Source organism: Pseudophryne corroboree, chromosome 6 (assembly GCF_028390025.1).
Source record: "Pseudophryne corroboree isolate aPseCor3 chromosome 6, aPseCor3.hap2, whole genome shotgun sequence".
NCBI lineage: Eukaryota > Metazoa > Chordata > Amphibia > Anura > Myobatrachidae > Pseudophryne > Pseudophryne corroboree.
In genome coordinates this window covers 641,969,886-641,988,285 of record NC_086449.1, presented here as the reverse complement: position 1 = coordinate 641,988,285, position 18,400 = coordinate 641,969,886, and the positions used below count along the sequence as shown (strand labels likewise).

The following is an 18,400-nucleotide window of genomic DNA, read 5'->3' as shown; positions in this document are numbered from 1 at the left end:
GACAACTGAAAAAATCCCAGTGCTGTGTTTGTGTTCTTCTGAGAGCAGATGGTGACCTAGAACGTAACCTATACTGATTAGATTAGTATCACAGATGAACTGTATCCGTTCTTTGCTGCTAGCACCATTTTTAGTTGCTGTATTACTCATACTGCAAATGTGATCTCTTCTCTTGCCCTCAGCTGCGCTGATGTTCAATACAGATACACTTACTAATAGTTTATAACAAAAGCAAACTGACAATTTAATTTTGAAACACAAAGCTTTACATAAATTATTAAAGTAAATTAACATGATTTAAAGGATGTACAATTCATTGGTGTCAAACAGTAGTATTGCAATTAGCATAGAGGACTTATAGGTCTATTCATGTTAAAAATCTCAGCAGCAATACTTTAGTAACCAACTCGCTACAAGTAGCAGCAGTTGATACTATAAAACTCAGCATTGATCCTGGGTTGCGACAGCTGATTCGAAGTTCCGTTGTCCTCATGATCCCCGTCACTGCCACTTCTGTGACACAGAAACTATTCATAGAACAGAGAAAGGCCCTGTTTTGCAGTAAACAGGGCTTTTCTCTGCGTCTTCTGCCTCCTCCCTGTTCTCTCCACCCCCATCTGTGATAACTGACCAATCATACACTGAGCACTCCACTGAATGAGATAGGAGGAGTGTCAGTGTATGTGTAGTAAATGCCGGGTCACCTCTGTCTAATTACCCACCCCACCCGCCTCTGGCTCACTCTGCTCACCATCCCCGCCGCTACCCTGCCCATACGTTAGAGGTGACCCGGCATATGCATATGCTGGGTCACTTCTGCTTGTCCGATTCCCGTACCCTCTCTGCGGCTGGCTCAGTCTGCCCCCACACCCAATTCTGTTCTGAAGTAGCCCGACATATGCTGGGTCACTTCAGATTGCTTGCTTCCTGCTGCCCGTGGCTTGCTCTGCTCCCCCCCCCCCCTTTTCATTCTGCGCATGCGCATACATGGTCTGTTCGCTTTCTCCAAATGATCGCAACTGGAGGACGCCATCGCAGGAGCACAGAATCCTGCACCACTTCATCAGGAAGGTAAGTATATGTGAATTGCTACTTGTCAAAGCTGTATATATATATATATATATATATATATATATGTGTGTGTATATATATATATAATAAGAATTTACTTACCGATAATTCTATTTCTCGTAGTCCGTAGTGGATGCTGGGGACTCCGTAAGGACCATGGGGAATAGCGGCTCCGCAGGAGACTGGGCACAAAAGTAAAGCTTTAGAACTACCTGGTGTGCACTGGCTCCTCCCCCTATGACCCTCCTCCAAGCCTCAGTTAGGATACTGTGCCCGGACGAGCGTACACAATAAGGAAGGATTTTGAATCCCGGGTAAGACTCATACCAGCCACACCAATCACACCGTACAACTCGTGATCTAAACCCAGTTAACAGCATGATAACAGAGGAGCCTCTAGAAAAGATGGCTCACTACAGCAATAACCCGATTTTTTGGTAACAATAACTATGTACCAGTATTGCAGACAATCCGCACTTGGGATGGGCGCCCAGCATCCACTACGGACTACGAGAAATAGAATTATCGGTAAGTAAATTCTTATTTTCTCTAACGTCCTAAGTGGATGCTGGGGACTCCGTAAGGACCATGGGGATTATACCAAAGCTCCCAAACGGGCGGGAGAGTGCGGATGACTCTGCAGCACCAAATGAGAGAACTCCAGGTCCTCCTCAGCCAGGGTATCAATTTTGTAGAATTTTACAACGTATTTGCTCCTGACCAAGTAGCTGCTCGGCAAAGTTGTAAAGCCGAGACCCCTCGGGCAGCCGCCCAAGATGAGCCCATCTTCCTTGTGGAGTGGGCATTTACAGATTTTTGGCTGTGGCAGGCCTGCCACAGAATGTGCAAGCTGAATTGTACTACAAATCCAACGAGCAATAGTCTGCTTAGAAGCAGGAGCACCCAGCTTGTTGGGTGCATACAGGATAAACAGCGAGTCAGATTTTCTGACTCCAGCCGACCTGGAAACATATATTTTCAGGGCCCTGACAACGTCTAGCAACTTGGAGTCCTCCAAGTCCCTAGTAGCCGCAGGCACCACAATAGGTTGGTTCAGGTGAAACGCTGAAACCACCTTAGGGAGAAACTGAGGACGAGTCCTCAATTCCGCCCTGTCCGAATGGAAAATCAGATAAGGGCTTTTACAGGATAAAGCCGACAATTCTGACACGCGCCTGGCCCAGGCCAGGGCCAACAGCATGACCACTTTCCATGTGAGATATTTTAACTCCACAGATTTAAGCGGTTCAAACCAATGTGACTTTTTGGAACCCAAAAACTACATTGAGATCCCAAGGTGCCACTGGAGGCACAAAAGGAGGCTGTATATGCAGTACCCCTTTTACAACGTCTGAACTTCAGGGACTGAAGCTAGTTCTTTTTGGAAGAAAATTGACAGGGCCGAAATTTGAACCTTAATGGACCCCAATTTCAGGCCCATAGACACTCCTGTTTGCAGGAAATGTAGGAATCGACCCAGTTGAATTTCCTCCGTCGGGCCTTACTGGCCTCGCACCACGCAACATATTTTCGCCAAATGCGGTAAAATGTTTTGCAGTTACATCCTTCCTGGCTTTGATCAGGATAGGGATGACTTCATCCGGAATGCCTTTTTTCCTTCAGGATCCGGCGTTCAACCGCCATGCCGTCAAACGCAGCCGCGGTAAGTCTTGGAACAGACAGGGTCCTTGCTGGAGCAGGTCCCTTCTTAGAGGTAGAGGCCACGGATCCTCCGTGAGCATCTCTTGAAGTTCCGGTTACCAAGTCCTTCTTGGCCAATCCGGAGCCACGAATATAGTGCTTACTCCTCTCCATCTTATCAATCTCAGTACCTTGGGTATGAGAGGCAGATGAGGGAACACATACACTGACTGGTACACCCACGGTGTTACCAGAGAGTCTACAGCTATTGCCTGAGGGTCCCTTGACCTGGCGCAATACCTGTCGAGTTTTTCCCAACGGTTTATAATCATGTGGAAGACTTCTGGGTGAAGTCCCCACTCTCCCGGGTGGAGGTCGTGTCTGCTGAGGAAGTCTGCTTCCCAGTTGTCCACTCCCGGAATTGCTGACAGTGCTATCACATGATTTTCCGCCCAGCGAAGAATCCTTGCAGCTTCTGCCATTGCCCTCCTGCTTCTTGTGCCACCCTGTCTGTTTACGTGGGTGACTGCCGTGATGTTGTCCGACTGGATCAACACCGGCTGACCTTGAAGCAGAGGACTTGCTAAGCTTAGAGCATTGTAAATGGCCCTTAGCTTCAGGATATTTATGTGAAGTGATGTCTCCAGGCTTGACCCTAAGCCCTGGAAATTCCTTCCCTGTGTGACTGCTCCCCAGCCTCGCAGGCTGGCATCCGTGGTCACCAGGACCCAGTCCTGAATGCCGAATCTGTGGCCCTCTAGAAGATGAGCACTCTGCAACCACCACAGGAGGGACACCCTTGTTCTTGGTGACAGGGTTATCCGCTGATGCATCTGAAGATGCGACCCGGACCATTTGTCCAGCAGGTCCCACTGGAAAGTTCTTGCGTGGAATCTGCCGAATGGGATTGCTTCGTAGGAAGCCATCATTTTACCCAGAACCCTTGTGCATTGATGCACTGAGACTTGGCTCGGTTTTAGGAGGTTCCTGACTAGCTCGGATAACTCCCTGGCTTTCTCCTCCGGGAGAAACACCTTTTTCTGGACTGTGTCCAGGATCATCCCTAGGAACAGAAGACGAGTCGTCGGAACCAGCTGCGATTTTGGAATATTGAGAATCCAATCGTGCTGCCGCAACACTACCTGAGATAGTGCTACACCGACCTCCAACTGTTCCCTGGATCTTACCCTTATCAGGGAATCGTCCAAGTAAGGGATAACTAAAATTCCCTTCCTTCGAAGGAATATCATCATTTCGGCCATTACCTTGGTAAAGACCCGGGGTGCCGTGGACCATCCATACGGCAGCGTCTGAACTGATAGTGACAGTTCTGTACCATAAACCTGAGGTACCCTTGGTGAGAAGGGTAAATTTGGACATGAAGGTAAGCATCCTTGATGTCCCGAGACATCATGTAGTCCCCTTCTTCCAGGTTCGCAATCACTGCTCTGAGTGACTCAATCTTGAATTTGAACCTCTGTATGTAAGTGTTCAAAGATTTTAGATTTAGAATCGGTCTCACCGAGCCTTCCGGCTTCGGTACCACAACAGTGTGGAATAATACCCCGTTCCCTGTTGCAGGAGGGGTACCTTGATTATCACCTGCTGGGAATACAGCTTGTGAATGGCTTCCAAAACTGTCTCCCTGTCAGGAGACATCTGTAAAGCCGACTTTAGGAAACGGCGAGGGGGGGACGTCTCGAATTCCAATTTGTACCCCTGAGATATCACCTGAAGGATCCAGGGTTCTACTTGCGAGTGAGCCCACTGCGCGCTGAAATTCATTGAGACGGGCCCCCCACCGTGCCTGATTCTGCTTGTAAAGCCCCAGCGTCATACTGAGGGCTTGGCAGAGGCGGGAGAGGGTTTCTGTTCCTGGGAACTGGCTGATTTCTGCAGCCTTTTTCCTCTCCCTCTGTCACGGGGCAGAAATGAGGAACCTTTTGCCCGCTTGTCCACGAAAAGACTGCGCCTGATAATACGGCGTCTTCTCATGTTGAGAGGCGACCTGGGGTACAAACGTGGATTTCCCAGCTGTTGCCGTGGCCACCAGGTCTGAAAGACCGACCCCAAATAACTCCTCCCCTTAATAAGGCAATACTTCCAAATGCCGTTTGAAATCCGCATCACCTGACCACTGTCGTGTCCATAACCCTCTACTGGTAGAAATGGACAACGCACTTAGACTTGATGCCAGTCGGCAAATATTCCGCTGTGCATCACGCATATATAGAAATGCATCTTTTAAATGCTCTATAGGCAAAAATATACTGTCCCTATCTAGGGTATCTATATTTTCAGTCAGGGAATCCGACCACGCCAACCCAGCACTGCACATCCAGGCTGAGGCGATTGCTGGTCGCAGTATAACACCAGTATGTGTGTAAATACATTTCAGGATACCCTCCTGCTTTCTATCAGCAGGATCCTTAAGGGCGGCCATCTCAGGAGAGGGTAGAGCCCTTACAAGCGTGTGAGCGCTTTATCCACCCTAGGGGGTGTTTCCCAACGCACCCTAACCTCTGGCGGGAAAGGATATAATGCCAATAACATTTTAGAAATTATCAGTTGTTATCGGGGGAAACCCACGCATCATCACACACCTCATTTAATTTCTCAGATTCAGGAAAACTACAGGTAGTTTTTCCTCACCGAACATAATACCCCTTTTTGGTGGTACTCGTATTATCAGAAATGTGTAAAACATTTTTCATTGCCTCAATCATGTAACGTGTGGCCCTACTGGAAGTCACATTTGTCTCTTCACCGTCGACACTGGAGTCAGTATCCGTGTCGGCGTCTATATCTGCCATCTGAGGTAACGGGCGCTTTAGAGCCCCTGACGGCCTATGAGACGTCTGGACAGGCACAAGATGAGTAGCCGGCTGTCTCATGTCAACCACTGTCTTTTATACAGAGCTGACACTGTCACGTAATTCCTTCCAACAGTTCATCCACTCAGGTGTCGACCCCCTAGGGGGTGACATCACTATTACAGGCAATCTGCTCCGTCTCCACATCATTTTTCTCCTCATACATGTCGACACAAACGTACCGACATACAGCACACACACAGGGAATGCTCTGATAGAGGACAGGACCCCACTAGCCCTTTGGGGAGACAGAGGGAGAGTTTGCCAGCACACACCAGAGCGCTATATATATACAGGGATAACCTTATATAAGTGTTTCTCTGACGTCCTAGTGGATGCTGGGACTCCGTAAGGACCATGGGGAATAGCGGCTCCGCAGGAGACAGGGCACAAGAATAAAAGCTTTAGGATCAGGTGGTGTGCACTGGCTCCTCCCCCTATGACCCTCCTCCAAGCCTCAGTTAGATTTTTGTGCCCGAACGAGAAGGGTGCAGGCTAGGTGGCTCTCCTGAGCTGCTTAGAATAAAAGTATATTTTAGGTTTTTTATTTTCAGTGAGTCCTGCTGGCAACAGGCTCACTGCATCGTGGGACTAAGGGGAGAAGAAACGGACTCACCTGCGTGCAGAGTGGATCGGGTTTCTTAGGCTACTGGACATTAGCTCCAGAGGGACGATCACAGGTTCAGCCTGGATGGGTCCCGGAGCCGCGCCGCCGGCCCCCTTACAGAGCCAGAAGAGCGAAGAGGTCCGGTGAAATGGGCGGCAGAAGACGATCCTGTCTTCAGACTAAGGTAGCGCACAGCACCGCAGCTGTGCGCCATTGCTCTCAGCACACTTCACACTCCGGTCACTGAGGGTGCAGGGCGCTGGGGGGGAGCGCCCTGAGACGCAATATAACAGATAATACCTTAGGTTGGCTAAATAATACATCACATATAGCTCTTGGGCTATATGGATGTATTTTAACCCCTGCCATTTTTTACAGAAAAAGCGGGAGATAAGGACGTCGTGAAGGGGCGGAGCCTATCTCCTCGGCACACAAGCGCCATTTTCCCTCACAGCTCCGCTGGAAGGACGGCTCCCTGACTCTCCCCTGCAGACTTGCTACTGAATCAGGGTAAAAAAGAGAAGGGGGGGCACTATTGGCAGCTAAAAACTATATAAACAGCAGCTATAAGGGAATATCACTTATATAAGGTTATCCCTGTATATATATATATATAGCGCTTGGTGTGTGCTGGCAGACTCTCCCTCTGTCTCTCCAAAGGGCTTGTGGGGTCCTGTCCTCTATCAGAGCATTCCCGGTGTGTGTGCTGTGTGTCGGTACGTGTGTGTCGACATGTATGAGGAGGAAAATGATGTGGAGGCGGAGCAATTGCCTGGGTTAGTGATGTCACCTCCTAGGGAGTCGACACCTGACTGGATGATCGTATTAAAAGAATTAAGTGATAATGTCAGCACTTTGCAAAGAACGGTTGATGACATGAGACAGCCGGCAAATCAATTAGTGCCTGTCCAGGCGTCTCAGACACCGTCAGGGGCCCTAAAACGCCCGTTACCTCAGTGGGTCGACACAGACCCAGACACAGATACTGAGTCTAGTGTCGACGGTGAGGAGACAAACGTAATGTCCAGTAGGGCCACACGTTACATGATCACGGCAATGAAGGAAGCATTGAACATTTCTGACACTACAAGTACCACAAAGAAGGGTATTATGTGGGGTGTGAAAAAACTACCAATAGTTTTCCCTGAGTCAGATGAGTTAAATGAGGTGTGTGATAAAGCGTGGGTTTCCCCCGACAAAAAACTGCTAATTTCTAAAAAATTATTGGCACTATATCCTTTCCCGTTAGAGGTTAGGACACGTTGGGAAACACCCCCTAGGGTAGATAAGGCGCTCACACGTTTATCTAAACAAGTAGCGTTACCGTCTCCTGATACGGCCACCCTCAAAGAACCAGCAGATAGAAGGCTGGAAAATATTCTTAAAAGTATATACACACATACTGGTGTTATACTGCGACCAGCAATCGCTTCAGCCTGGATGTGCAGTGCTGGCGTCGCGTGGTCGGATTCCCTGACTGAAAATATTGATACCCTGGATAGGGACAATATACTGTTAACTATAGAGCATTTGAAGGATGCATTACTATATATGCGTGATGCACAGAGGGATATTTGCACCCTGGCATCAAGAGTAAGTGCTATGTCCATCATTTCTGCCAGAAGAGCGTTATGGACGCGACAGTGGTCAGGCGATGCGGATTCCAAACGACATATGGAAGTATTGCCGTATAAAGGGGAGGAGTTATTTGGGGCTGGTCTATCGGACCTGGTGGCCACGGCAACGGCTGGAAAATCCACCTTTTTACCCCAGGTCACTTCACATCAGCAGAAAAAGACACCGTCTTTTCAAACTCAGTCCTTTCGTTCCCATAAGTACAAGCGAGCTAAAGGCCATTCCTTCCTGCCCCGGGGCAGAGGAAGGGGAAAAAGACTGCACCATGCAGCCGCTTCCCAGGAGCAGAAGCCCTCCCCTGCTTCTGCCAAGTCTTCAGCATGACGCTGGGGCTTTACAAGCAGACTCAGACATGGTGGGGGCCCGTCTCAAGAATTTCAACGCGCAGTGGGCTCACTCGCAAGTGGACCCCTGGATTCTACAGGTGGTATCGCAGGGGTACAAACTGGAATTCGAGGCGTTTCCCCCTCGCCGGTTCCTGAAGTCTGCTCTACCAAAGTCTCCCTCCGACAGGGAGGCAGTTTTGGAAGCCATTCACAAGCTGTATTCCCAGCAGGTGATAATCAAGGTACCCCTCCTACAACAGAGAAAGGGGTATTATTCCACGCTGTTTGTGGTACCGAAGCCGGACGGCTCGGTGAGACCAATTTTAAATCTGAAATCCCTGAACACTTACATAAAGAGGTTCAAATTCAAGATGGAATCACTCAGAGCGGTGATAGCAAACCTGGAAGAAGGGGACTATATGGTGTCTCTGGACATCAAGGATGCTTATCTCCACGTCCCAATCTACCCGTCTCACCAAGGGTACCTCAGGTTTGTAGTACAAAACTGTCATTATCAGTTTCAGACGCTGCCGTTTGGGTTGTCCACGGCACCTCGGGTCTTTACCAAGGTAATGGCCGAAATGATGATTCTTCTTCGAAGAAAAGGCGTCTTAATTATCCCTTACTTGGACGATCTCCTGATAAGGGCAAGGTCCAGGGAACAGTTAGAAGTCGGAGTAGCACTATCTCAGGTAGTGTTACGTCAGCACGGGTGGATCCTAAATATTCCAAAATCGCAGCTGATTCCAACGACACGTCTACTGTTCCTAGGAATGATTCTGGACACAGTCCAGAAAAAGGTGTTTCTCCCGGAGGAGAAGGCCAGGGAGTTATCCGAGCTAGTCAGGAACCTCCTAAAACCAGGCCAGGTGTCAGTGCATCAGTGCACGAGGGTCCTGGGAAAAATGGTGGCTTCTTACGAAGCAATTCCATTCGGAAGATTCCATGCAAGAACGTTTCAGTGGGATCTACTGGACAAATGGTCCGGATCGCATCTTCAGATGCATCAGCGGATAACCCTGTCGACAAGGACAAGGGTGTCTCTTCTGTGGTGGCTGCAGAGTGCTCATCTACTAGAGGGCCGCAGATTTGGCATTCAGGGTTGGGTCCTGGTGACCACAGACGCCAGCCTGAGAGGCTGGGGGGCAGTCACACAGGGAAAAAATTTCCAGGGCTTGTGGTCAAGCATGGAAACATCTCTTCATATAAACATTCTGGAACTAAGGGCCATTTACAATGCCCTAAGTCAAGCGAAACCCCTGCTTCAGGGTCAGGCGGTATTGATCCAATCGGACAACATCACGTCAGTCGCCCACGTAAACAGACAGGGCGGCACGAGAAGCAGGAGGGCAATGGCAGAAGCTGCAAGGATTCTTCGCTCGGCGGAAAATCATGTGATAGCTCTGTCAGCAGTGTTCATTCCGGGAGTGGACAACTGGGAAGCAGACTTCCTCAGCAGACACGACCTTCACCCGGGAGAGTGGGGACTTCACCCAGAAGTCTTCCACCTGATTGTAAACCGTTGGGAAAAACCAAAGGTGGACAGGATGGCGTCACGTCTAAACAAAAAACTAGACAGATATTGCGCCAGGTCAAGGGACCCTCAGGCAATAGCGGTGGACGCTCTGGTGACACCGTGGGTGTACCAGTCAGTGTATGTGTTCCCTCCTCTGCCTCTCATACCAAAAGTACTGAGAATCATAAGAAGGAGAGGAGTAAGAACGATACTCGTGGTTCCGGATTGGCCAAGAAGGACTTGGTACCCGGAACTTCAAGAGATGCTCACGGAAGACCCGTGGCCTCTACCTCTAAGAAAGGACCTGCTCCAGCAGGGGCCTTGTCTGTTCCAAGACTTACCGCGGCTGCGTTTGACGGCATGGCGGTTGAACGCCGGATCCTGAAGGAAAAAGGCATTCCAGATGAAGTCATCCCTACCCTGGTCAAAGCCAGGAAGGATGTAACCGCAAAACATTATCACCGCATTTGGCGAAAATATGTTGCGTGGTGTGAGGCCAAGAAGGCCCCTACAGAGGAATTTCAACTGGGTCATTTCCTGCAAACAGGACTGTCTACGGGCCTAAAATTAGGGTCCATTAAGGTTCAAATTTCGGCCCTGTCGATTTTCTTCCAGAAAGAACTGGCTTCAGTACCTGAAGTTCAGACATTTGTAAAAGGGGTACTGCATATACAACCTCCTTTTGTGCCTCCAGTGGCACCTTGGGATCTCAATGTTGTTTTGAGGTTCCTTAAGTCACATTGGTTTGAACCACTCACCACTGTGGACTTAAAATATCTCACATGGAAGGTGACGATGCTGTTAGCCCTGGCTTCAGCCAGGCGTGTGTCAGAATTGGCGGCTTTATCATATAAAAGCCCTTACTTAATTTTTCATTCTGACAGGGCAGAATTGAGGACTCATCCTCAATTTCTCCCTAAGGTGGTTTCTGCTTTTCACATGAACCAACCTATTGTGGTGCCTGCGGCTACTAGGGACTTGGAGGACTCCAAGTTGCTTGACGTTGTCAGGGCCCTGAAAATATATGTTTCCAGGACGGCTGGAGTCAGAAAGTCTGACTCGCTGTTTATCCTGTATGCACCCAACAAGCTGGGTGCTCCTGCTTCTAAGCAGACTATTGCTCGTTGGATTTGTAGTACAATTCAGCTTGCACATTCTGTGGCAGGCCTGCCACAGCCAAAATCTGTAAAAGCCCATTCAACAAGGAAAGTGGGCTCATCTTGGGCGGCTGCCCGAGGGGTCTCGGCTTTACAACTTTGCCGAGCAGCTACTTGGTCAGGGGCAAACACGTTTGCAAAATTCTACAAATTTGATACCCTGGCTGAGGAGGACCTGGAGTTCTCTCATTCGGTGCTGCAGAGTCATCCGCACTCTCCCGCCCGTTTGGGAGCTTTGGTATAATCCCCATGGTCCTTACGGAGTCCCAGCATCCACTAGGACGTCAGAAAATAAGATTTTACTTACCGATAAATCTATTTCTCGTAGTCCGTAGTGGATGCTGGGCGCCCATCCCAAGTGCGGATTGTCTGCAATACTTGTACATAGTTATTGTTAACTAAATCGGGTTATTGTTGTTGTGAGCCATCTTTTCAGAGGCTCCTTCGTTGTTATCATACTGTTAACTGGGTTCAGATCACAAGTTGTACGGTGTGATTGGTGTGGCTGGTATGAGTCTTACCCGGGATTCAATATCCTTCCTGATTATGTACGCTCGTCCGGGCACAGTATCCTAACTGAGGCTTGGAGGAGGGTCATAGGGGGAGGAGCCAGTGCACACCACCTGATCCTAAAGCTTTTATTCTTGTGCCCTGTCTCCTGCGGAGCCGCTATTCCCCATGGTCCTTACGGAGTCCCAGCATCCACTACGGACTACGAGAAATAGATTTATCGGTAAGTAAAATCTTATTTTTTCCCCTTATAGCTGCTGTATCTTTAATACTGCGTGTAATTAGTGCCCCCCCTCTCTTTTTTAACCCTTTCTGTAGTGTAGTGACTGCAGGGGAGAGCCAGGGAGCTTCCCTCCAACGGAGCTGTGAGGGAAAATGGCGCCAGTGTGCTGAGGAGATAGGCTCCGCCCCCTTATCGGCGGCCTTATCTCCCATTTTTCTATGTATTCTGGCAGGGGTTAAATGCATCCATATAGCCCAGGAGCTATATGTGATGCATTTTTTGCCATCCAAGGTGTTTTTATTGCGTCTCAGGGCGCCCCCCCCCCCCAGCGCCCTGCACCCTCAGTGACCGGAGTGTGAAGTGTGCTGAGAGCAATGGCGCACAGCTGCAGTGCTGTGCGCTACCTTGTTGAAGACAGGACGTCTTCTGCCGCCGATTTTCCGGACCTCTTCTGTCTTCTGGCTCTGTAAGGGGGCCGGCGGCGCGGCTCTGGGAAACATCCATGGCTGGGCCTGTGATCGTCCCTCTGGAGCTAATGTCCAGTAGCCTAAGAAGCCCAATCCACTCTGCACGCAGGTGAGTTCGCTTCTTCTCCCCTTAGTCCCTCTATGCAGTGAGCCTGTTGCCAGCAGGTCTCACTGAAAATAAAAAACCTAAAACTAAACTTTTTACTAAGCAGCTCAGGAGAGCCACCTAGTGTGCACCCTTCTCGTTCGGGCACAAAAATCTAACTGAGGCTTGGAGGAGGGTCATAGGGGGAGGAGCCAGTGCACACCAGGTAGTTCTAAAGCTTTACTTTTGTGCCCAGTCTCCTGCGGAGCCGCTATTCCCCATGGTCCTTACGGAGTCCCCAGCATCCACTTAGGACGTTAGAGAAATATATATATATATATATATATATATATATATATATATTTCTCTGACGTCCTATGGATGCTGGGGCCTCCGTAAGGACCATGGGGAATAGACGGCTCCGCAGGAGACTGGGCACATCTAAAGAAAGATTTAGGTCTATCTGGTGTGCACTGGCTCCTCCCCCTATGACCCTCCTCCAAGCCTCAGTTAGATTTCTGTGCCCGGCCGAGCTGGATGCACACTAGGGGCTCTCCTGAGCTCCTAGAAAGAAAGTATAGTTTAGGTTTTTTATTTTACAGTGAGACCTGCTGACAACAGGCTCACTGCAGCGAGGGACTAAGGGGAGAAGAAGCGAACCTACCTAAGTGGTGGTAGCTTGGGCTTCTTAGGCTACTGGACACCATTAGCTCCAGAGGGATCGCACACAGGACCCGACCTCGTCGTCCGTTCCCGGAGCCGCGCCGCCGTCCCCCTTACAGAGCCAGAAGCAAGAAGGTCCGGAAAATTGGCGGCTGAAGACTTCTGTCTTCTCCAAGGTAGCGCACAGCACTGCAGCTGTGCGCCATTGCTCCTCATGCACACCACACACTTCGGTCACTGATGGGTGCAGGGCGCTGGGGGGGGGGGGGGGGGGCGCCCTGAGCAGCAATATTAACACCTTGGCTGGCAAAACTGACACCATATATAGCCCCAGAGGCTATATAGGTGTAAATTACCCCTGCCAGAATAACACAAAAAGCGGGAGAAAGCCCGCCGAAAAAGGGGCAGAGCCATCTCCCTCAGCACACTGGCGCCATTTTCCCTCACAGCTCCGCTGGAAGGATCGCTCCCTGGCTCTCCCCTGCAGTCCTGCACTACAGAAAGGGTAAAAAAGAGAGGGGGGGCACAAATTTAAGCGCAGTATAATATATATATGCAGCTATAAGGGAAAACACTCTTTATAGGTGATATCCCTGTGGTATATAGCGCTCTGGTGTGTGCTGGCATACTCTCCCTCTGTCTCCCCAAAGGGCTTTGTGGGGTCCTATCCTCTGTCAGAGCATTCCCTGTGTGTGTGCTGTGTGTCGGTACCGCTGTGTCGACATGTATGATGAGGAAAATGATGTGGAGGCAGAGCAAATGCCTGTAAATGTAAATGCCCTGAGGGGTCGACACCTGTGTGGATGGACTTATGGAAGGAATTACGTGACAGTGTCAGCTCCTTACATAAAAGGTTTGACGACATAGGACAGCCGGCTACTCAGCTTGTGACTGTTCCAGCGTCTCAAATGTCATCAGGGGCTTTAAAACGCCCGCTACCTCAGATGGCAGACACAGATGTCGACACGGATACCGACTCCAGTGTCGACGACGATGAGACTAGTGTACCCTCCAATAGGTCCACCCGTTACATGATTGAGGCAATGAAAAATGTATTACACATTTCTGATAGTACCCCAGGTACCACAAAAAAAAAAAAAAAAGGGTATTATGTTCGGTGAGAAAAAACTACCAGTAGTTTTTCCTGCATCTGAGGAATTAAATGAGGTGTGTGAGGAAGCCTGGACTTCCCCCGATAAGAAATTGATAATTTCTAAACGGTTATTGGCAGCGTACCCTTTCCCGCCAGAGGATAGGTCACGTTGGGAAACGTCCCCTAGGTGACAATGCTAAATTCCTTTGTCGTATAAACAACCCTTTATGAAGTCTAAGAACACTGTACGCTGTTTGCTTAAGAAGTACCGTAAGGGTACGCTATCTGCGTAACGATCGCTCAGCCGTAGGCGAGACGCTCAAGCGTCACGTTCGCTCGCGGCCCAGTGATCACAGGACACGTTATTGGTTATGACTAGAGTAATGATTCGCTATGGCGTAGCATACGCTCGAGACCACGAGGAGGTCACCAGCGGCGCAGACGCTCACAATGCTATACCTTTATGTCTAAACCTTATACCAATGAAATACACAGAATACCTTAATGTGAATACAGGGTGTAAGTGCAACCTTGTGTAACCTGACTAACTACAAAGCTGCTTGAGCGTCACCGACGCTCAAGTGAACACTTAACACTATAGAAAATACACAGATACTGGTTTAGGGTCCGAAGCCTATTAACTGTATTATATCTAATATACTTGTAAAAAGGGGATAACAGTACAAATGATACACTACAATATAACAAAGACTTCCTAATCACAGAACTAAACAATAAATACAAAAAGACAATACTACTCTGACCTAAATGCAATACAATACAATACTATGAGAGATATAAGAGAAAAGAGGAGAGAGAGAGAGAGACGGAGAGAGATGAGAGAAATTGGCTCACAGTAAGACAATGATTACGGAGAGAAACTTACGCACAAGGGTAAACGATCGCATGGACCTGGACATCCAGCACCCGATTTTCAGCAATGAGAACCGTTGAAGAGTGAGAGCTGGATGTGGTCGGCCTGCCTATTTATGCCCCACACACAATGCAATCTTACAGTCCCTACAATCCCATTGTCCATTGGACGTCGGAATTCGGCCCTGCATCATAACAAAAGGTCATAGGTTGATTCATACAGGTGGGCTGTGACGATTTCAAACAGCTCAGGTGGGTGGGAAACTAGGTTTCCCGCCGCATACCTGAGTATGAGTAAATAATAGAAATGGACATAAACTTCTTATGTTCATAACTATTCGCACGAGCGATTAATACGCTCCAAACCAACACCGGAATATTGCTAATTAAATACTCTTCCGATGGGTACCAAACACTGCTGTATGACTCTTGTTAGACCCTTCGTATAACACAAAGAGGGATTCCTCAGCTCATGGACATTCTATATTAACCAAACTTTCAGAAACTATCAAAGGGACCATGATCTACAAACTACATTAATTATGAAAATATGTAACGAATGAGTCGCACGCTACGACTACATAAACTCTACCGTAAATACGCATACCGCGCCTGCGAGTGCACGCTATTGCGGGTATGCGCCTTCACGGGAGAGCGTACGCATGCGCAGCGCGGACCAGTGTGCGGTGCAAATATGGCAACGTGCATAGAGACATTTTTCTGACTTTGACAGTCCACCCTTTGGCAGTCAATAATAACTGCCACCTTCTAAAATATTTAAGGAGAAAAATGTAAGTCAGGGGTTAATTGATTTCCATGGTGGGGTAAGGAAGAAGAGAGGAGTAGGTGTGAAAAGGGTATGACCTAGTGAGAAAGTAGAAGCATGTGTGTACGAGTCCATGTTTGGAGGGTCATGTATCATCGTGCCGTACGTGTGGTAAATCAAGCTTCGAGGTATTGCGAAGTATACATTTGAATTCCTTCTTATCCCGTACTAAGGGTCTGTGGATGGGCTGTCAAACTCTACCGAGCTCATTTCGGCTTTCAGTTGTAACAAAATGGGGATGCACATTTTAGTTGATGATACATGAATGGGGGAGGTATGTGGTTGCTGATATCTGTGCCTGTGTTCCCTATCGTCTATGTGTGTCATTACCTGAGGGTTGTAGAGATGAAGATAAAGAACACTTATGGAAAATGCAATGATATTCTATGTCAGGGAAATGTACATCTGTCGTCGAAGTTGTGTTCGGTATCTGTTGAGAGTCGTCTTCTTTGCGCTGTATTGCTCCTTGGGCATGAGCAAATAGCTTTGTCAGAGCCATCGGATTTACAAAAAAATGTTGGGCTAGCGTGAGTTTAAAAGTACTAGGGAAACTGGGGATCCATGGCAAAGTTCATCAAGTGTCCATTTCTCAAGTGGTCAAAATCCTTCTTTGGTGCTTGTCTGTTGTCTGTATAGCGTCTCGTCAACTTCCTCGTCCTAGGGGGTCTTTGTATCTTGGAGAAAAGCAGAAAAACAGGTGAAAGAAACGGACCGTATAATCGCATTTTCATCACATTCTGGTTTCTATCATTGGGTCATAAATCAAATCCAGGTTAATTACGGTTTCCTCACTCCTCAAGCTCATCACTTTTGTACTTTGTTTGCACCTCATTAAAGCCTGCCCGCATCTAAATATCAATCCAATCGATATAATGGCACCCAAGATACATAGTAGAAACTTTCCAACATCCATTATGACTCCTTGAGCCCAGTCTCCTAAACCGGAGAACCAATTTCGCGGGTTCAACCATGACACCCAACCAGTCAGCTCATTACCTACAGCAGCAAGGGTGAGATTGTGTTTTCGACGAAATTCCCACTTCAATTGGAGAATATCATCCATCTTTTGGTCTATGACCTCTACCGGATCCTCGGTGCTATTCGTGATATAAGTGCAACACTTTATGCCGTACTGTGTTGCCAGTGTAACACAATATCCGCCTGTTACTGCTGTAAGATAATTAAGAACCATCCTATGCTGAACTAGTTCTGTTTTGTAAGCTTGAAGTTCTCTTCCAGTGTATCTAAACGTGTCATCATACATTTCAGTGATATTATCTAACAAATTGGCTAGTGCGGAAATGTATCTATAATTCATCACTCCTCGAGCGGTGCGAGTGAAATCTAACGCTACCAGAACCTGGATCCCGGTTGATTCATGGATAAGATCGGAGGCCGGATGCTCTAACCTTTCTGACAGTTGTCTTTTAACTCGGTGCTCGTAATGAGTGTGAGTATAAGGAGCTTGGGCACCACGGTGTATGTCCTTCATTTTGTCATGTGTAACAGTCATCACTTCAGGCAATACTTTTCCAATATAACACAATCCTTCAGAGTTTGGGGCAAGCCATTTGTACGCCTTTCTCCCGCATATGAAATATGCATCATCGGGGAGAACATAAGGGACGGAGAAGGACATGACCATGTTACAAACCTTCCAGGTGAAATCTCCTGACCCTAATTCTTCCATCTGCTTAATGCACGTATCAGTTTGTACGATATGTGCACAGTATCCTGGTGATACCTCTCCAACTCTAGTAATCCTATTTCCTAAGGTATATCGATACCGAAAAGATTTTCCTCTACTGGCTATGTGGCGTACCAGCTCTGTATCTGTAGGCATTCTATCTGCTCTGTGTGAAAAGGTCATGGTAAGGTTGCTCCATGACACTTCCCAATTTCCCGGTTTTCTGGGATTGGAGATATTGAAACATAAGAGGGACCTATCCACATGGTATTGGTGGAGCTTCAAACTAGGAGGGCTGGAGATGTTAAACCTCCGGTCCACCGGTCTCCCACCACTTAGCTCAAGTACCTCCCCTAGCGTTAAAGGAAATGGTACTAGCCCTGATTTGCTATGACCCTGAGGTACTTGAGAGCATACCCAACAATCTGTTTGGTTTAGCACGTTACCCACTAAGGAGTGATAGTCACTCAATGGATGCCGGTCCATATGGATATTAAAACTGGATTGGCATTTCTTTATGCATCCATCTTCAACCAGATTATCACAGAGCCTACAGATACAATTTTCTTCAGCTAACAATCCATCACAATTTCTTCTATCGGATCGTTTTCTGATACTCGCCTTTGCTTGTTGGTTTGGTTGATCTTGGAAAACTACGCCTCCATCATCATAATCGGAACCCATTCCAGAACCTCTCTCGACCTCTATGGTACTCTCGCCGGAACAGACTGCTCTGGTCAACATCATGGTTAACATCAAAATCCAGATCACAGTCTCTTGGGGCAAGTCCATCTTTGAGGAGGAAATGGAGAAGAATGAGAAGGGGGAAGAAGAAATTTTAAGGGAGAGGGGATGGGAAGTGGAGAAAAACAATAAAAGGGAGAGGGAAGTCGACAGCTGCTTTTGGTCTTCAAGGCTCAGGTGCCGCCTCAGTCCTCCTGGAACAGACACTCCAGTGATACAACCTCTACCGTCTGTTCCTTATCACGGGACTTCTCTGGATCAGCAACCTTCTTGCAGTGGGATGAATGGACCCAAGTCTCTCTCTCAGCAACCTTCAATGCTGTGGTGCTAGTCAATAAGACCTGGTATGGTCCTTCCCATCTATCAATAAGACAACCTGAGCGTAGAAAATTTCGTATCATTA

At 48.1% G+C, this 18,400-nt stretch overlaps 1 protein-coding gene across 1 annotated transcript in view; it reads left to right on the top strand.

The window, feature by feature from the left end:
* The window catches only part of RAD50 (RAD50 double strand break repair protein), a 442,933-nt gene that overhangs the window by 317,618 nt on the left and 106,915 nt on the right, over nt 1-18,400 (top strand). The window lies entirely within an intron of this gene.